This window comes from Mustela nigripes, chromosome 11 (assembly GCF_022355385.1).
Source record: "Mustela nigripes isolate SB6536 chromosome 11, MUSNIG.SB6536, whole genome shotgun sequence".
NCBI lineage: Eukaryota > Metazoa > Chordata > Mammalia > Carnivora > Mustelidae > Mustela > Mustela nigripes.
Genome location: NC_081567.1, coordinates 8,397,170 through 8,414,633, shown reverse-complemented (window position 1 = coordinate 8,414,633; position 17,464 = coordinate 8,397,170). Strand labels below are relative to the sequence as shown.

The window sequence follows — 17,464 nt, the reverse complement described above, 5'->3', positions numbered from 1 at the left end:
CATGGCTGTCTTTGCGACAAAATCGAACCCAAAATAATTCTGTATGGAGACCTTCCTGTCCTTTTGGAGGGTGAGAGGTGTTGGAAAGTCCAGGCCCCGGGGAGGGGTGGGTGCCAGGAGCGGGTGCGCCCGGGGGTTGGGGGGTGCGCAGCCCAGGTCTCATTTCTAAATAGTGGCAGTAGATCTTGCTTGGCCACCAGGGGGCTCTGTGGCACCAGAAATGCCCAAAGGCTCCAGGCTGGGGACCGAGCCAGGAGGATGGCCCTCTGCCCGTCCTGTCACAGGGATTTATTTGCCCATCACCACGCGGCCTGCTGACCTGCCCGCCAACCCGGTCTTGGCTACACTCAGCGTCTTGAGCCAGGGTGGGGGGCCGCTGACCTCACCCCCACCCCCGCCCTTCCTGCTCCCTCTCCTGGGTGCCCGCTGCACGCCAAGCTCTTGACACATCTCGCGACAAGCCAGTCAGTCCAAAAAAGGTGACCCCCATTTTTACAGATGAGGAACGGAGGCCTCTTGGTCCAGGACCAAACCCAAGGGTGTCCCCTCCTGGCTATGTCCAAGCCCTTCCCCCACAGCGGGGTCTGCACTGGTTCCGGCCCCGAATGGACTTCTGCCTTCAAGCATTGGTGCCTGGCTGGTGCTGGTGGAAGTGGGGGACCTGAGATGGGGTTCAGGGAAGAGGCTGGACCTGAGGGCCCAGGGTCAGGTCATGGAGGGAGAACGGGGTGAGGGTGGCAGGGTATAGTTGGGGGAGCCCGAGGTCCAGCCGGCAGCGTGCATGTAGCCTGGTGCCGAGGAGACCGAGGGTCGATAAGGCACCAGCAAGATGATTGCTTGAGCTGCTGTTCTAACCCGCACGGTCTTGGTCAGGCCCCTGGGGTCCCGGGGTGCCCGGCCCGGGGTTCCCCTGCACTTGTACCCATGCCCCAGCTGGCGGGTGCCAGGCCGCTGCCAAACGCTGCTGCACCTGCCCCCAGACACTGGGGTAGCCGTTGAGGGGCTCTCTGCGGGGAGCAAAGCTGAGTGTCGGGAGTGGCCGTTCCCCCCAAGAGGTGGCTCTGGGCGGAGCTGAGGGCTGGCCGGCCCGCACTCCCAGACGGCATGGAGCTCGTGAGACACAGGGAAGGGGCTGGGCGAGGCAGGGCAGCAGAGGTGATGCGGTGAGGCTGAACGGAGGCCCCGGGTGTGGTGGGATGCGGAGACCGCAGAGGCAGGGCCAGGAGCCCAGCTGGACCCTAGCAGTGAGCTGACACCCCACACCGGGGGACGGGAAGCAGCTGCACGTGTGGTGTCTACCCCAAAGAAGAGACCTCAGTTACAGACCCTGCTCAGAGACCCTGTCCCGGAGCCACTTAAATCTGCCGTGTCAGGGTCCCCTGGCTGTTACCCCTATGCTTTCCTCTGTCTCTGCTGGGGGAAGGAATAGCCAGACCAAGAAGTTGGGGGCACCTTTTTGGGAGACCACTTGGTGTCAAGGGAGGTCCTGAGCTGGACTCCACCAGAACTGGGGCAAGGCAGTAGAAGGTGCTGGAGACAGTTGTGATCCCTTTGTCATACAGAACCCAGGAGGTGAGGCCCGTGCCTGGAGCTGGTTCCCCAAATGTGGAAGGGGTGAGCAGCCTCACGGTTGGCCTTCGGTGAGTAGGAGGTACTAATGGAGTGGCTAAAGGGTCATGTGGATGGGGGGGGGGGCGGGATGCATGGCCGGAGGCCAGAGATGCAGGCTGCGGAGAGCTCAGGACCGACCCCCGCCCCCTGGCCAACCCCCCAGGGCAGTGAACATGGAAGCCCAGAGACAGTCTGCAGTGAGAATGGCCAGAACTTTCAGGCACGCTGACATTTTCAGGGGTGTCCCAGAAAAGCCCCTGAGAGGAGGTGGCAGGAAGCAGGGGGAAATCAGGAGAAAGTGTGTCAAAGTGCCCAGCTGAAGAGGGACAGTCGGTGAGTACGGAGGGGTCCTTGGGGTCCCCAGAAAGGCTAAGCAAGGAGATGGAGCGAAGCCTCTGGTCAAGGTGGTGGTGGGACGTGGAGGCAGGGGTGTGGAGGGACTTGGGAACGAGCCCACTCTGGACAGATGCCAGGGGGCAGGGCCTGGTGCGGGGCAGCTTGGGAGTAGGGCGCAAGCAGAATGCGGAGAGGGAGAGGTCAGGTGGGGGCAGGTGTGCGGGCGGGAGTGACAGACAGACAAACGCTAGGGGGATAGAGGGGAACCCTCACCTCTTCAAGATGGCCCATGTGAGACGGGCCAGACTGCCTCCCCCCGGGAAAGTTCCTGGGAACTCGTCCTTTGGGAAGAATCTGGGAAGGCTGCCTCGGGGATGCATTTCACAGATGGGGGGTGGGGGGAAGAAATCAAAGCAAAGTCGAGGTCAAGATTTAAGGAGCCTGGCTATGACTTAAGGTCAAGGCACAATTTCCTTCCTTCCTTTTTTTTTTTTTTTTTAAGATTTTATTTGTTTGTGAAAGAGCAGCAAGAGAGAGTGAGAGTGACCACAAGCAGGGGGAACAGCAGGCAGAGGGGGAAGCAGGCTCCCCACTGAGCAGGGGGACCAATGCCAGACTCGATCCCAGGACCCTAGGATCGTGACCTGAGCCGAAGGCAGACGCGTAACTGACCGGTTACCCAGGCGCCCAAGGCACGATTTCCGACTGCGGATCGATTACATGCAAAAACTTATCACAACCGGATGGCAGACCCAGGGGCGTCGTGCTCACGGCTTTCCCGCACGTGGGGGGCCCTCCTTATTCAGCCGCCTGCGCGCCCGGTGGGAGCATGGGAGCTGCCCCTCATCCACCATCTCTGCACCTGTCTGTCCCCACAGGTGGCCAGAGACGAGTGCTGGGCTCCTGTCGGCGCAGCCCCTCCCTCCGCCCAGCCAGGGTCCTCCCTCTCTCCTGCGACGTCGGCTAATGTGCTCCTTGCCACAAGCCGCAGGAGCGTGTTGGGCTGCCCTCTGAAACACACACACACACACACACACACACACACACCCTCTCGACTCTACTTCCCCTCCTGCAAAACTCTCTGAGGAAGTTCACCTGTTCTCAAGCGTCCACATCCTTAAACCTTTCCCTTCGGACTTGGACGCCCACTACGCTGACTGTCCTTGCCAAGGTGGCCGATGGCCTCATGCATCGCCGTGTCCCCATCCCTCATCTTCCCGACCTGCCAACTCCTGGCTTCCAGGTCACTGCGGCCTCTCGGGCCTCCTGCCTGGCTGGCCGCTCCCCGTCTTTCCTTTGCTGCTACGTCTCCCTGCAAAGCTCCCAATGCTGCGGGACCTGCGAGCTGTCCCCACACGCCACTCTCCTGTCCTTCACTCCAACCACCTTGCATGTCCTCCGGGCCACTCCTCTCCCCAAGCTCATTGCATGGAGTCCAGACCGGTCCGAACTGAAGCCCGATCCCTGCTCCTGGAACCTACTTCGTTCACCCCAGCAGGCCTCCCTTTGCACAGCCCGGGAGGTAGAGTCCTCGGGGATGGGGGAGCAGAGGCCAGGCGCTGCTCACTGACTCAGCCCAAAGCCCAACCTTGGCTCTTCTCTACCCCTCTGTCTCCATCTACTCTGTCTCCAGTCCTGTTTTCGGCTCCACCCTCAAAAAAAAACCATCCAGAATCCAATCACTTATGGCCACTGCGCCACCTGGTGCAAATCATAGCCTGGGTTTCTTATGGCAAGAGCCTCACAAAACAGCAGTCAGAGAGACACTTTCCAACAGTCAGATTAGACCACACTCAGTCCAAACCCTCCAATGGACCCCAAACTCTACGATGATCTACAAGGCCCCATCTCCTGCCCTGTGTCTCCCTCTCTCTCTGACCTGGCTGCCCCCAACTCTTGCCTGTGGTGGCTTTCCTTCAGCTATTCTGGCTCCCAGGCACCTTAGTACCACAGGACCTTTGCACTCACTGTTTCCCCTCTGCCTGGAATGTTCTTAGCTCAGGCATGGGCATGGTTCACCCCCTCCCCTCTGTCAAGACTCTGTTCATGCTACCTGCTTGGTGAGGCCTACCCCGACCACCTGATTTAGAACTTCCACCCCTCACCTTGCTTTTCCAGTCCCCCTTACCTGGTTTTTCTCCTCTAACATTGACCACTAAGGCACTATGTAATTCACTTGTACTCCGTCTACTGTCTGCCCACCCCCTCTGAAAGGCAAGCTTCTTGTTTGTCCCTTACTATCACTGCGGGTCAGTGGCACGGTGAGCCCTCCATGTCTATCAGCTGATGGGCTGAGTCCACTCCTCCCAGTGGGGAAGCACCCATTCCTTTAGGTAGAAGGTTGCAAAGGGATTCCCGGGGCACGGCCTCCTGGGCTGGGTCCGAGCTGGCTGGGCCTTGCTTGGCCAGCTGGCCTCTGCTGGTCCTGCCAGCCGGTAACTGCTCAGGCCTCACTCAGAACCCTCTGGAACCCTCCAGAATCTGCTTCGTTCTCGCCAACAGTGTGGCTGACCCCCAGGCCCCCTGCCCACCCTGCCTGTACACGGGGCTCACTGTCCCTCTGACTTGTCACGTTGCAGACTCTGTGCCCCTGCTTCCCCTCACTTGGGGGTGCCCCTCACCCCCCGCCCCGTGTCCTGCAAATGCCTTTTCCCATTTTAAGGCCTGGGTTATGGTTCCGCACTGCTCTGTCTCCCCTCTGGGCTGGGAGCAGCTTGAGGCTGCTGGAGCATGTCCCTGGCACATGGTGGTTCTCGGTGACTATCTGCTGACTATGGCCGTCAAGGAGCCCCAGCCTCCTCGACTCAGCATTGCTGACATTTGGGGCCACATCATTCTTTGTTGGGGGTCAGGAGGCTGCCCTTCGCCTTCTATCAGCATCTCTGTCCTCTTCCCTCTAGGTGCCAGCGGCACTGCCCCAAATGCCCCCAGTCGCTGCCCAACGCTCCAAGGGGCAAAGTCCGCCCCCCTCCCCCAGTCGAGAACCACCATCCCAGAGAATCTGCTCTCCTCCAACATAAGAGGCTCCCGGGTTTGGGGGGTCCCGGGGCAGAGAGCAGCGTCAGCAGATGCCTCAGTCCGACGGAGCCTCTAAGAGGAAACCAGCTCTGTAGACGGCGCAGCCCCCCCCCCCCCCCCCCCCCCCCCCGCCCCCCCCCCCCCCCCCCCCGTCCCCAGGACAGAGGCACAGGAAGGGGACTTCCTTCCTGTCTGTGGCCAAACCCAGTGTGGCAGCTTCAGCCACACAGGAACTGAGACTTGAATTTTTAGCCGAGGCCGGAGAGAGAGAGCTGCTGGGTGTGGGGGACTCGGCTGCCCAAATGCGGGCATCACGGGCCCCCCTGTGCACCACTGGGGGTGGTCAGGCCGCAGCCACAGGAGCTCTGGCTAGCCCGCACTCCCACGGAGGGGCTCCTCTGGCCCCAGCACGAGGTGGAAACGACTTTGACCGGAGGGAGCTGCTCCAGCCTCCAAATTCGATGACGCAACGCCCATGCCAACCGCCAGCACTAACAGATCCTGGGCACCTGCCGTGGGCTCGGGCCCTGTCATGAACACCGGGGTCATCCCTCGCTCCTCCATCCCACCGCGGCAGCCCCGCGAGTCTGGCATTATTCCATCCCCCTCCGCAGAGACAGAAATGGAAGCTCAAAGAAGCTACGTTCATTCATTGTCTCAGAAAGGGTTTCCTGAGTTGACGAGGTTTTGCCCAAGGTCGCGCGCCAGCCAGGGCGAGAAGATGGTGGGACTCGAGCGCATTGCCACCCGACCACACACACAGAAGGGTCCCAGCGCCTCACTGGGAAACGATTGGGGTCCTCCAACCTCACTCCCCAGAGCCCCCCACTGCACTGTCCCTAACAGAGCAGCCTTTCAACTGTCCACAGACCAAGTTCTTGAAAAAAGAAAAAAAAATGGCCTTTCCCTCTGGACATTCTGAGAGCCCAAGCTTCCTGGAGGAGGCAGTCGCTTCTGAATGCCCGTCGCACACTGGGCACACGCTGCGCCTCCCACTTCCGCCGACGTGGCACCCCCTGCACTCGGAGGGCCAGATGCACAACAAGGGTCTGCTGACCAGTAGCCCTCCCAGGCAGCACCAACACCAAAACGGCTCTCCCAAGCCCTCGGGGTTCTCAGCTCGGCCCCGCGCCCCTGCCCAGGCACCAATGCCACGCCCAAGAGACCAACAAGCTCTGTGCCCCCCGAAGCCGGCACGCTAGGCATTGTGGAGGCGACGGCAACGTACCCCAACCCAAGGCAGCCGCTCAGAGGCCCTTTCAGAAACACACGCGGACAGGATCCCAGCGGATGCCTCGCACACCGATGATTACTGCTGACCCTTGGACAACACGGGTTGCAATCACGCGGGTTCACTTACACGTGGATTTTTTTTACAGTTCCCTAGTATAAATGGGTTTTCCTTGTGCTTTTCTTCATAACATTTGTTCCTCTAGCTTAGTTCATTCTAAGTATACAGGATATTATACGTATAAACACAAAATACGCGTTCAGCGACTGTGTTCTGGGGTAAGGCTTCAGGTCGGCAGTAGGCTGTCAGCAGTTACCTTTCGCGGGAGTCAAAAGCTACCCGTGGGTTTTCAGCGGCGTTGGGGGTTGGCGCCCCTGACTCTTGTGTTTTTCAAGGGTCAAGTGCATGTCCTCAGGTGGCCTTAGCCTATTTCCTGGAGTCATCAAACAGTGCACATCATTTTGTCCAGACCCGCTTAAGCACAGGGAGAGGGAGGCCACACACAAGGAGGCTGAGACTGCCTGGATCGGGGGCGGGGGGCACCACCCCGTTGCAGTCAGAGCACAAAACCTTGCTCCCTTCTCTGTCTCGGGAGCTGGCCGTTTACACAGAGCCAGGCCTAAGGAACCATGGGCAACTAGAGTTTTGCTTAATTAAATCCTACTTTAAAAGCACCGGGGGAGACTCTCTGGGTTGGAAGTCTTTGTGCCAAGTGTTCTTTATTTTTATATTTTTTACATGTTGTATTTTAATTTAGTTAACAGATCTTTAAAGAGTGGGGGGGGGGCATGCCTTAACTAGCCATCGGAGAAGTAGCAGAATGTTAGGGGAGTCAGACTTAGAACGTCAGACTGGCAGAGCTCGGTCGGTTTTATCCTTAATTCTTCCCTCTGTGGGGGCAGACATCTGGGGACAGCTCTAGCCACGCTCGGGTCTGACAGATGAGACTCAGGGCTGCCCAGAGCACCTGGCATTGGCAGGAGACTGCCCCGTGCTCGCGGGGGCTTCTCCTGCCGGAGGGGCGACAGCTCATGCTTCTGTACCACATGGGGGAGCGTCACATTCTGAAACCTACAAATTCACGCACATTCTGAAACCTACACATTACGGCACAACAAACCAATCTCCCCTGCCCCGTCACACATCGGTGAGGATGGCAATAATTTTCCAAACTTCTAGATTTCAAGATGAGAAACCACCTCAGTCACGAGCACGTGGACCACCTAGCCACCAATTCTGCAGAGCTCTCTCTCGGGTCCAGCCCCGAGCGCTGGCCGGAGACCCCTTCTCAGGAGCCTGATCGTTCCAGAAACCCACAGGCGCCATGTCTTCCTTTCTCTTTCCACTCACTTGGCTTGTGTCACCGGGTACCCCAGGCCTGTCTTTGACATCGGGATTCAGGGACCAAGTGAGAGACAACCCCTGCCCCCGCAGCCCCACGCACACAGATGAGGCTAGGCCAGGCCACTGGCTGGGTGCACACTGCCCTGCAGGGGTACCTGGCCGCAGTCCCCCAGGGCACCCGAGCTCCACGCAACCTCGCCCAGCACCATCGGCCACCATGCCCAGTCCTCCAGAGCCCGCGCGACAAGCGATGGTGTCATTTCACAGACAAGGAAGCGGGTGCCGGGACGGTCAGCATTGAAAAGCTACTGAAACAGTAAGGCCCACGACAGCAAGCAGAGCAGGGACGCAGGCCCAGATGGAGACGCGGTGCAGCACGCGCTGCCCAGACCCCGCCGCGCATCCCACCCCACGCCTGGTCTCTGCAGCCAGATCGGCATGGCGACTCCTGGGGTACCCTTTGGACCCAGAATGAGAGTGTTTGCTGCTTCTCCTCAGGCCGGGGCACTTTTAAATAAAAACAACCCACGCATTCTTGTGTTTGTATAAAAGATATTTACTTCAATTATCACACCTAGGGTGCTAGTGAGTAATAATACATGGTGTGAGTTTCATACAGTGATATTGCTTCTCCATATCATATAGGGACCGTTGTACAGTGCTGAGAACAAACATCGTATGGCTAACCAAGGACAGAAGGGACAATGCCAGGGGCCGACGGGTGCCTCCCCCACCCCCACGCCAGCTGGATCAACTTTTTTGACTCTTAATGTCGAAAACAAATAGCAAGAAAAAAAAAAATGTTACCAGAGATGGGTCACAGCAACACAACAGAGGCTTCTCGAAGCTATTTGTACAAAAATGACGCCTTTTTTTTTTGTTGGTTTTTTTTGTTGTTGTTTTTTTGTTTTTTTTTTTTGTTTTGTTTTTGTTTTTGGTCAGTTGGGTCTCTGTGAGGATTAAAAAAAAAAAAAAGTCTGTGATTGTATTAACAAACGAGCTCTAAAAACATCTAAGACTTAGTGCGTTACAGAAAATATAAAATACTGCTAAAATGTAAAGACACCACAATACACGGGGGGGCGGGGCAGGGGGCGGGGCGCTGAGCTTATGAAAGGTATCCCGGAAGAAGTCCGCCACTCTGCGAGCGAGCTCGTCTTGTGCTGTGTTAGTAGTCTGGACAGGAGCGTGGCGCTACCCGCTCTCATGGCAAAGTAGTTATTGCACATCGCAAAGAGCTAGGTCTCACTCAGCGGAAAGGGACGCGGGGAAGCCCTCCTTTCCTCTTTTTTCTTTTCTTTTTTTTTTTTTTTTTTCCTCCCACTTCTATTTTCCGACGAATTATGCTCAAAGGCTGTAAGAATTTTTGCATGAATCCTCTCGTCTCCAAAATGCACAGCATTTTCTGAGGGGTCTCGGTGGGACGGGAGATGCCCGTTTTCTCAAGGACAGAGGCAGAAAACGGCTCGAGAGAGGAGAGAGAGAGAGAGAGAGGGAGAGAGAGAGAGAAATGCATAGACTAATTCGAGAGAAATGAAAACCCTTTGGTGGTGGTGGGGGGGGCAGGCGGAGGGATGGGGGCGATGATTTCATTGGAGGGCTTTCTTTCAAAGAGACGAGAACAAGATCAGGACCCCCGACGATTTCAGAGAAGGGGAGAAGTCATGGCACGGAAAGCGAGGCCGGGGTTGGCTGTGTGGCCCCACCAGGACCTTGGCGTCAGGGGGGAGCCCCATCCTCCTGGGCCAGACCCTCCTCACCGTCACACCTGATTAGCAAGCATGATGTCCCCCCCTCCACGCTTCACCACATTAAGGGGGGCAAAGGGGCTCCCCCAGGACCTCCCCGGTGAGGGTCTTCAAGCCAAAGCTGGACTCGCAAACACCGCTGTTTCACAAGATGGTTTTGACCCAACTTTGTACGCAAGGGAAGCCACCACAAGAACGACAAGAAAAGCCAACACGACAGAGCAAACCAGTGCGAGCCTTGCGAGAAACCTCTCTCTCCCTTGGAAGCCACGGTCTTGCCCAGGCCAGCCGCGCCTGCTCTGACCAGGGCTTGCTGGAACTTCATGAACCCAGAAGGCTTACCAGAGGCTCTAGGAGGCTTTGGGGGGAACTGAACTTCGCTTTTCTAAGTCTCTGTAGCCCCTCAGGCGAGTGTTTTTCAACTCTTTCATTTAAAAAGTCAGACCCGGGGAGACCACCAGCTTTTGAGCGGCTACCCTGGAGACAGGTGTCTGATTCTGCCGGAGAAGCCTCCTCTGCCCCCCAGTCAAATCCCCAGACCCTTCGGTTCTTTTGGGGGGGGGGGGGGGTGTGTGTGTGTGTGTGTGTGTGTGTGTGTGTGTGTGTGTGTGGCGGAGGGGAGAGGGCAGGAGGCAGAAGACAGTAACCACCGGAGTGATAGCAAAAAGCATTTATAGCAACAACACAAAACAATACACTCCTGATAAGAACTTAAATGATTAACCCTAACAATAAATAGAAGAGGATAGAAATAAATTTCTTTTTCTTCTCAAGGAAACATCCTTTTATAATTATCCTCACGCACGCTGGCAGGTCAGTAGCAGTCAACTCATCTCAAGGAAAGGTTAAGTGCTGGAAGGGATGGCCTGGTCTCACAATCGGGAGGGTTCTTAGCTGCTGAGTCACCCCCCCCCGCCCCGCCCCCCACCTCCCCTGCCACCCAGCCGGGTTCCCCCCCAGGGCCTGTGGGCCCTGTACACCTAGCTTGGGGGGGCGGTCAGCAAGAGGCAGGCTGAGAGAGGGGCGGGGGCTGGGGAGGCCTGTTTTCCCTTCAGTTCATAAACAAACGGAACTACAGTGAAAGTTCCCATCCACAACCTGAATCGTCCTGGTCTAAAGCTTACTTTGAGTTCATTTGGTGTGCAATACATTATCTCTTAAAAATGAAGAAAAATGATTTCTATTGCACAGAGCTTTTTACACACATAGTCATCTACTTAAGTGCTTTCTGTTTAAAGCAAACTATACACACGCGCGCGCACGCACCCACACACACAAAGGACAGCAAAGAAAGCAAGCAAAGAAAAAGATGGAAAAAATGGGAACGGAGAGGAACTTTCAAACAAAAGCAGCCCCGTGCCACTTTTCAATGCATCTAGCTGAATGGTGTCTGGTTTCACCAGTGGAAGTCCTAACGCTTCCTTACACTGTGCTTCTGATTATTTTCCATAGGGATGTAGCCGTGACATTGGGATATAAGGCACCTTTCCTTTCTGATCACAGAAAGCTTGATACATAGCATAATAGCATATTTTGTGGTAGAAATTAAAGCCTAAACACTAAGGAAATGACAGGAACACAGACTATACCTAACGTCACTGGAGAAACTAGACCCATGGAAAGCAACTCAAAGTTATTTTCAAAGGCTTTTAACAGGGGGATGGGGAAGTGCACATTTATGCATAGCCTAATGCCTTTCTCTCGCTAGCCTTTTTTAGGATTCTTCGCCTACAATGCCCAACTTTTAAAGTTAGCATTCCGGAGGAGACTAGGCGCTTTGGAAATGTCTTGTTAAAGCTAAATGTCACTTCATGCAAAAATTAGAATGGAGATACCACCGACAGTGTGGTCACAGCATCTTTGGAGGGGAGGAGGAGGAAGGATGGCCGCAAGGCCTGGGCAGGTGCGGGCAGGTCCCGCCAGTGGGAGAGACTGGGCAGCTGCATCTCCTCCTTCCCTGGCGAGGACGGGGCAGGGAACTCGGGTGCGGGCTCATGTCCTGCCCAGCTCTCTGCCCTCCATGCCCCTCCTCTGCCTTCCTCATTCACTCCGGGGGCTCGGGCCTCTGCTTTCAGCACACCTCTAAGGGTTTACAGGCTGGATCTTTCTGGAACTTTCCTTGGGAACTTGTTTCCTGGTTATTTTTGTCTACAAAAAGGCAGAAACCGGTGGGAATGGAAATACATGTTGCTAAACTGGACCTCTGTCTCCGCGAGTGTGCAGGCCAGACCCGGAAACGGAACTCTGCTGGAGGCCCCGGGCCGCCATATTGCCACTTGGGGCGGGAGCTCTGCCTTAGGGGTCATGAAGCCTCCCCCTGTTGCCACCAAGGCCCACATGAAACCACAAAAGCACCGGGGTGGGGGTTTCTAACTGTGGGCTTTTTCTGACAAATGCCCAAGTGCCTGACGATGACACAGATCCTTAGGCTTCCGCTTCTAAATCTTTCCCATCAGGAGGACACACTGGCCACCAGAGAGTGTGGAGCCATGTCTAAGCAGCCGCTCTGGGAGCTGGGCTTTTCTGCACTGCGTAGAAATCGGTACGCTCTTTCGGGAAGAGTCTTGTGATTGAAGACTGGGTTTGCAGACGGGAGAACACCCTTTCCTGTCCTGTCCTCGAGACGCTTCCAAAGGACACCTCACAGCGGAGCCGAAGTCACTTCCCTGTGCCAGGGACAGCCCAGGGCAAGGGGAACGGCTCTGACACATCCTGACAGCTGAGCGGGAACGGGCAGAAAGCGAAGGCCGGCCAGCGCGGGGCCCTCTGAGGCCTGAGACCGCCCCCCCCTGCCAAGGAGACGGCTGCCAGTGTGTCAGGAACAGGTGAAGTCGAGAGAAGAATCCACGTGCCTCGAGCAGCACAGCTGTCTGTCTGTGTTGTGCTCACAAGAGAGGAGAGGGAAGGAGGCCTGCCCACCAGGCCCAGACACATTCACGAACGCCACGATTCTAGCACTTTCGCCCCCCCCCCCCCACCCCGTGCCTCGCGGTTCTGAAGGGAGTAACGCCAAGTGGGAGCACAGGTTAGTGAGGTAGAAGGGGTCAGAGGAGTGTGCGGACAGGGACGACATCTCGGGGAGGGAAGGACACGGCCTGCCTGAAGGAACGCGGCCAACAGCCCGCCCCGCGGGCCGCGCAGGCCCGAACCTCGCCTTGCTCCCATCCCCCCACGCGGCTGGCTTGCTGGCTCCCCACAGAGGGGGCTTGCGATGGCTAAGGGCAGACTCTTGTCTTTAGGCCTGTCGAGAGGCGCCTGTCCTAGTGCATTTAAGGCAATGGCTGTTGCCCCCCAGCTCAAGATGGAGTAAGTCATGAACACCGCTTCCCGCGGTGCGCATCCCCGAAGGGTGTGATCTACTCCCCGCACCCCGGGTCCTCTGTTCTCTTCAGTGAGGTTTGTTTTTCTGAGATGTGAGGAGGAGAAACATTGCATAGAACGTCAATCGAGTTCATTGATCACTGCTGCGAGAGAGGGCAGGAGTTCTGCAGGTACAAAGAAACCCAGTCCACCTGCTGGGAAGGTACCCGCCTGTGGACTGAGTCGTGTGTGTGAGACAGAGACTGGGGCATGATCTCAGGGCCACGAGCCCACGCCACAGCTTTCCCTCCGATTAGAGGACAACCTGCCTTCTGCTTGGTTTCCTCACAGCCCCACGACTGACAGGGCTCGGGCCACGGAGGGAGACCAGGGGTTTCCTTCCTCCTAGAGCCGGCCGGCTGGGCCGGGGGCTGCGGGTCCACGAGGAGGGTCTCTCACAGCCACAGAGAGCACAGAGAAACCCTCAACCCTGTAGCTCTATGAGTCTGGACCACTAGCCAGCGGACCCGAATGTCCGCATCGGACAGGATGGTTTTTAAATGGGGAGAAAACAAAGATGCCGAAAGCCAGGACACGGGGCAGGGAGCCCACAACTGTCACCTTTTTGCCTCAGTCCCTCTCATAGACATTGTGGCTGTGGTTTAAGAGTAGTCATAGGAGTCAAGAGCCTGGTATTTCCTGGAGACTTCTGGAAGCCTGCGTCCCGGGACGGTCTGCTGCTCACGAGCTACCTCAGGTCTGGGTGCTGTTACACACAGGTCAGCTCTGAGAATAATTGAGTTGAGCCAGCTGGCTGGGATAATCCTTTCTAAAGGGCGGCCTGACTGGCAGACAGAAATCACAGACATCCGACTGATCCCGAAGTTCAAGGTTGGCGGTCACCTGGGAGCCAGGCGGTGGAAGCGGGCGGGCCCAGGTCTGGGACAGAACCCACACCCCTTCCACCTCAGGTACCCCACAGGGGAGTATGGGTGGGAGCCCAGGGTCGAGAGGCTGGATGTGAACACTGATTTTATACCGGGCCTCCACTTAGCCAGCTAAGTAATGGCAAAAACCTTAAGTCATGAACACTCCCTCCAATTAACAAAAAGGAGCCATTTAAAATGGTATAATGGAGCTTGTAATTAAGTGTTAGTGTTTTATACGGAACCGTTTTCCCCAGGGGAGAGGTACAAATCAGCTTTTTAAACTGATGGAGCAGAGAGGGGAGGGGGTCGGCTGCCTGTGGGAGCGACTGCTTGGAATGCCAGCCAGCTGAAGGTAAGCCCCCCGGAGAGGATGCTGTTCAAGGCACTTGAATATTGCTTATCAAGATGAAAGATCAACCCTTAGACTCGAACTGAGAGGTGTGACAAGGAGGGGGGATGCTCCCCCGACCCCCTGAAAGGTTTCTGTTATTTAGTGGCAGCTCTTAAAAGTATTACAGACAGTGAAAGCTTGACACAAAAGATCATACGGTTGGGGTCACAACTGAAAAAAATAAATAGAGGAAAAAAAAATACAAACACAGAACCGCAAGCAAACTTTAACCAACTGATTGTATCGAGCACCCAGATGGAAGTCTGGCAAAAAAAGGTAGAGTGGAAATCAACGATAACCTAGTTAAGAAAACAAAACAAAACGAAACAAAACACAAACCAACCAACAAAACCCAACAGAAAGGACTAAACCGCTTTGAAGAGCCCGAGTGGCTGTTTTACTGTTTCCATTTGGCCACTAGAATGGACACACTTATTTATACTTTCTCAATTTCCTCGGGTTGAACACCTTTGTAAATAACAGTCATGCCTTTAAAACTAAAACACTACCCTAGTATTTCGGTTAACTCCCTGGTTTTCATTCTAATGAAAAAATCAGATATTCAGAGATTGATCACACACGATGACAAAATTCCCTCGAGGTTTTCGTGGAGAGGACACCACAGTACTGTCAGGGGCTCCGCTACTCACTGTCCTAGGGGGTCACTAACGCAAACTCGCTCTTCTTAACGCACCTGCATCGAGCCAGATGGTAATCTGCTTCCCCTTAAGCTCCTCCATTTTGAATTCTCTTCTCACTGAACCAGGTATCAAGTTCAGAGATGAAACGACCATCCAAAGACAAACAGCCTGCCTCCCAGCCTCCTAGAGCCTTCTGAAAACTTCTTATTCATGAAAAGGCATTGTCTTTAGTGTAGTGACTCTTAAATTTGTGAAAACTTGAACTAAGTGCTGCGGTTGCAGGTTAAAAGACTGTAAATGAACTACATAATTCCTAAAACATCATGCAAGAAATGTGGTTTCACATCTTACAGTCAAAGTCCTACAAAGTTAATTAATACAAGCACACTCAGGTGTAATAGTGGGAGCATACCTTGAAAATTATAACTCCCTCCCACCCCCCCAAATCAAAAAAGGTAATATTAATTAAACTTAAGAAATAATGAATGCACCATTAAAATGCCATCCAAAGATGTTGACCTAAGACAAAGGTTCCAATGATACACAATACGGTCAAAAAGTTTTCAATCAGTAATATACAGTAGGACAACTACATCTTGTAAATTATACCCAATACTGCCGGCAGTCTATCCCTCTAAGAATATTTGCCCCTTTCATCCCTTCCTAACAATCAGATAATAAAATACAGCACCTATAAATAAGCAAAAAAAAATATATATATATACCGAAATCATCTATTGTTAGTTTAAAGATATGGCAATAAAGGAGTCTAAATTAGCAAACTTGTAGAAGCCATAACTGATAAAACAGCTTATTGAAAAAAGGTGGCAGTAATGCACTCTATGTGTGCACAGGTACTTAAGAAAATACACAGACGTATAAAATTGCACACACGCACACACGCACACTCTCATCCGCCTCTATTCTCACGCATATACACATAGACAACAGGAGGAATCCGAGACAAGTTAGACTTCTGATTTGTACTTAGACTGCCCTAGACTGTGCATAAAAGGACTGTTCCAAGAGGCAGAGTGAAGGGAGGGGCCGATGGAAGGTCTGGTCTGGAAGTGAAGAGCGACAACGTTTTGGTGTGAGTGCGGGCCGTCTCTACAGGGGTGGGAGCAGAGCCCAGACTGCCACTTCTCTCTTCTGCAGGGAAGGAAGCTTCCCACGACGTCAACAGTCCTCAGTGCTTGTGGTGGGAAGAGCGGGTGGGGTGGGGTGGGGGCGGGGGAGAGAGAGTGCGCGTGCGCGAGAGCCCTGCCCAGGCCCGGGGAGCGGCGGCCCCTGGTGGGGCTCAGTCCATCAGGCGCCCGGGAGCCCGGGAGAGTGCTGTGCGGTGTGCTGCCTTCTGTGCCAAGGAAAGCCTGCTGCCCACGCCGGCCGGGCCCCTGCGGCCCCCGACTCTTTCCTCCGTGCTTTCCACGCTCGCACGCGTGCCGACGCGCTAACACAGACGTAGACACCATAAATTAAACAGAATGAACGGGGACATGCTACAGTTCTAACTTGTCTCCTAAACCTCCGAGATATGAGGTCTGATCAGCGTGCTCTGCGGTTAGAGGTTAAAAAGCAGATTATAAAATACCTAGATTCGGATCTTTTCTTTTTGTCCTGATTTGGCCTAGAATGGAGTGTATTAAACAGACCCTGGCCGGCAAAAGCCCAGGGGTCAGTTAAAGCTATGGATCACTGTGCACTACATGTCAGGATTCTATGCACGTACGAGAAAACACTACCTCAGCTACCACAAAATCAGATCGTTTCCTGATGTGACTTCTCTTTCTGTTAAAAAATATGTGGAGTAAATGTGTTTTATTTTAATTCAAAGTCTCAAACGAGAAGATTCTTTACTTGAAAATATTTAGGAATCCAAACTAGTGTGTTTAGAGTCGGTTTGACTGTGCAATCTCTTAGTGGCAACTGAACAGCTACAAAAACGTTCTTTTTTAATTTTTCTGAAAAATCCCCCCTCCCCCCCCTTTTTTTTCCTGGTTTAAGAAGATAATAGTGTATTATCGCTCTGAAGCCATTAGATGGCAGATAAAAAGCCCCCTTTTAATATGTGGGTTTGATTTTTTTTTTTTTTTTTAAAGCCCACACGAAAGAGGAGGGCGCAAGGCAAAGCTGTAAGAGTTATTCCAGAACCTGTGGAAATCACTTAGGGCAATAAAAAAAACACTTCAGGGTACAAAAAAGCTCGACTACACATTTCCGTTTTCTTCCTTGAAAACACGACATAGATTGGGCTTAATGCTCCTTTGTTTTCTATATGCACCTTGGCCTATGGCGATTTTGCCCTGTGGCCCGCAGGGCGGTAAGTGCGCAACACGGTCCAGGCCGCGGAGTCGGCGCCCGCCCCTCTGCCCGGCCCGGCCCGGCCCGTCGCGGCCCGACCCGGCCCGGCCCAGCCCAGCCCGGCGCGGCTCGGCCAGGCTCGGCTCGGCTTGGCCCAGTTCGGCCCAGCTCGGCCAGACTCGGCCCGGCTCGGCCAGACTCGGCTCTACCCGGCTCGGCCCAGCTCGGCCAGATTCGGCCCGGCTCGGCGAGACGCGGCTCGGGGAGACGAGGCTCGGCTCGGCCCGGCTCGGCCCGGCTCGGCTCGGCTTGGCCCAGCTCGGCCAGACTCGGCTCGGCCCGGCCCAGCTCGGCCCAGCTCGGCCCCGCTCGGCCCCGCTCGGCCCCGCCCGGCCCGGCTCGGCGGGCGGCGCCCTCTCAGAACTCCCATTCGATGGGCTCCTCCCGGCTGGCGGCCTTCTCCAGGCGGTGGATTATGCTGTTCAAGTTCGCGGCCTTCTTCTTCCTCAAGGGGTTGTCTCGCGAGTCCCTGGCGCCCGCGGCCTCCGGGAGGCCGAAGAGGCTCTGCAGTGAGCTGGCCCTGCGGGCGGCCGCCGGCGCGCTGGTGCTTGGCA

General features: G+C 55.2%; 1 protein-coding gene across 2 annotated transcripts in view; it reads right to left on the bottom strand.

Annotated features, from left to right (window-relative positions):
- CUX1 (cut like homeobox 1) overlaps nt 1–17,464 on the bottom strand; it is a 351,017-nt gene that overhangs the window by 8,931 nt on the left and 324,622 nt on the right. The window lies entirely within an intron of this gene.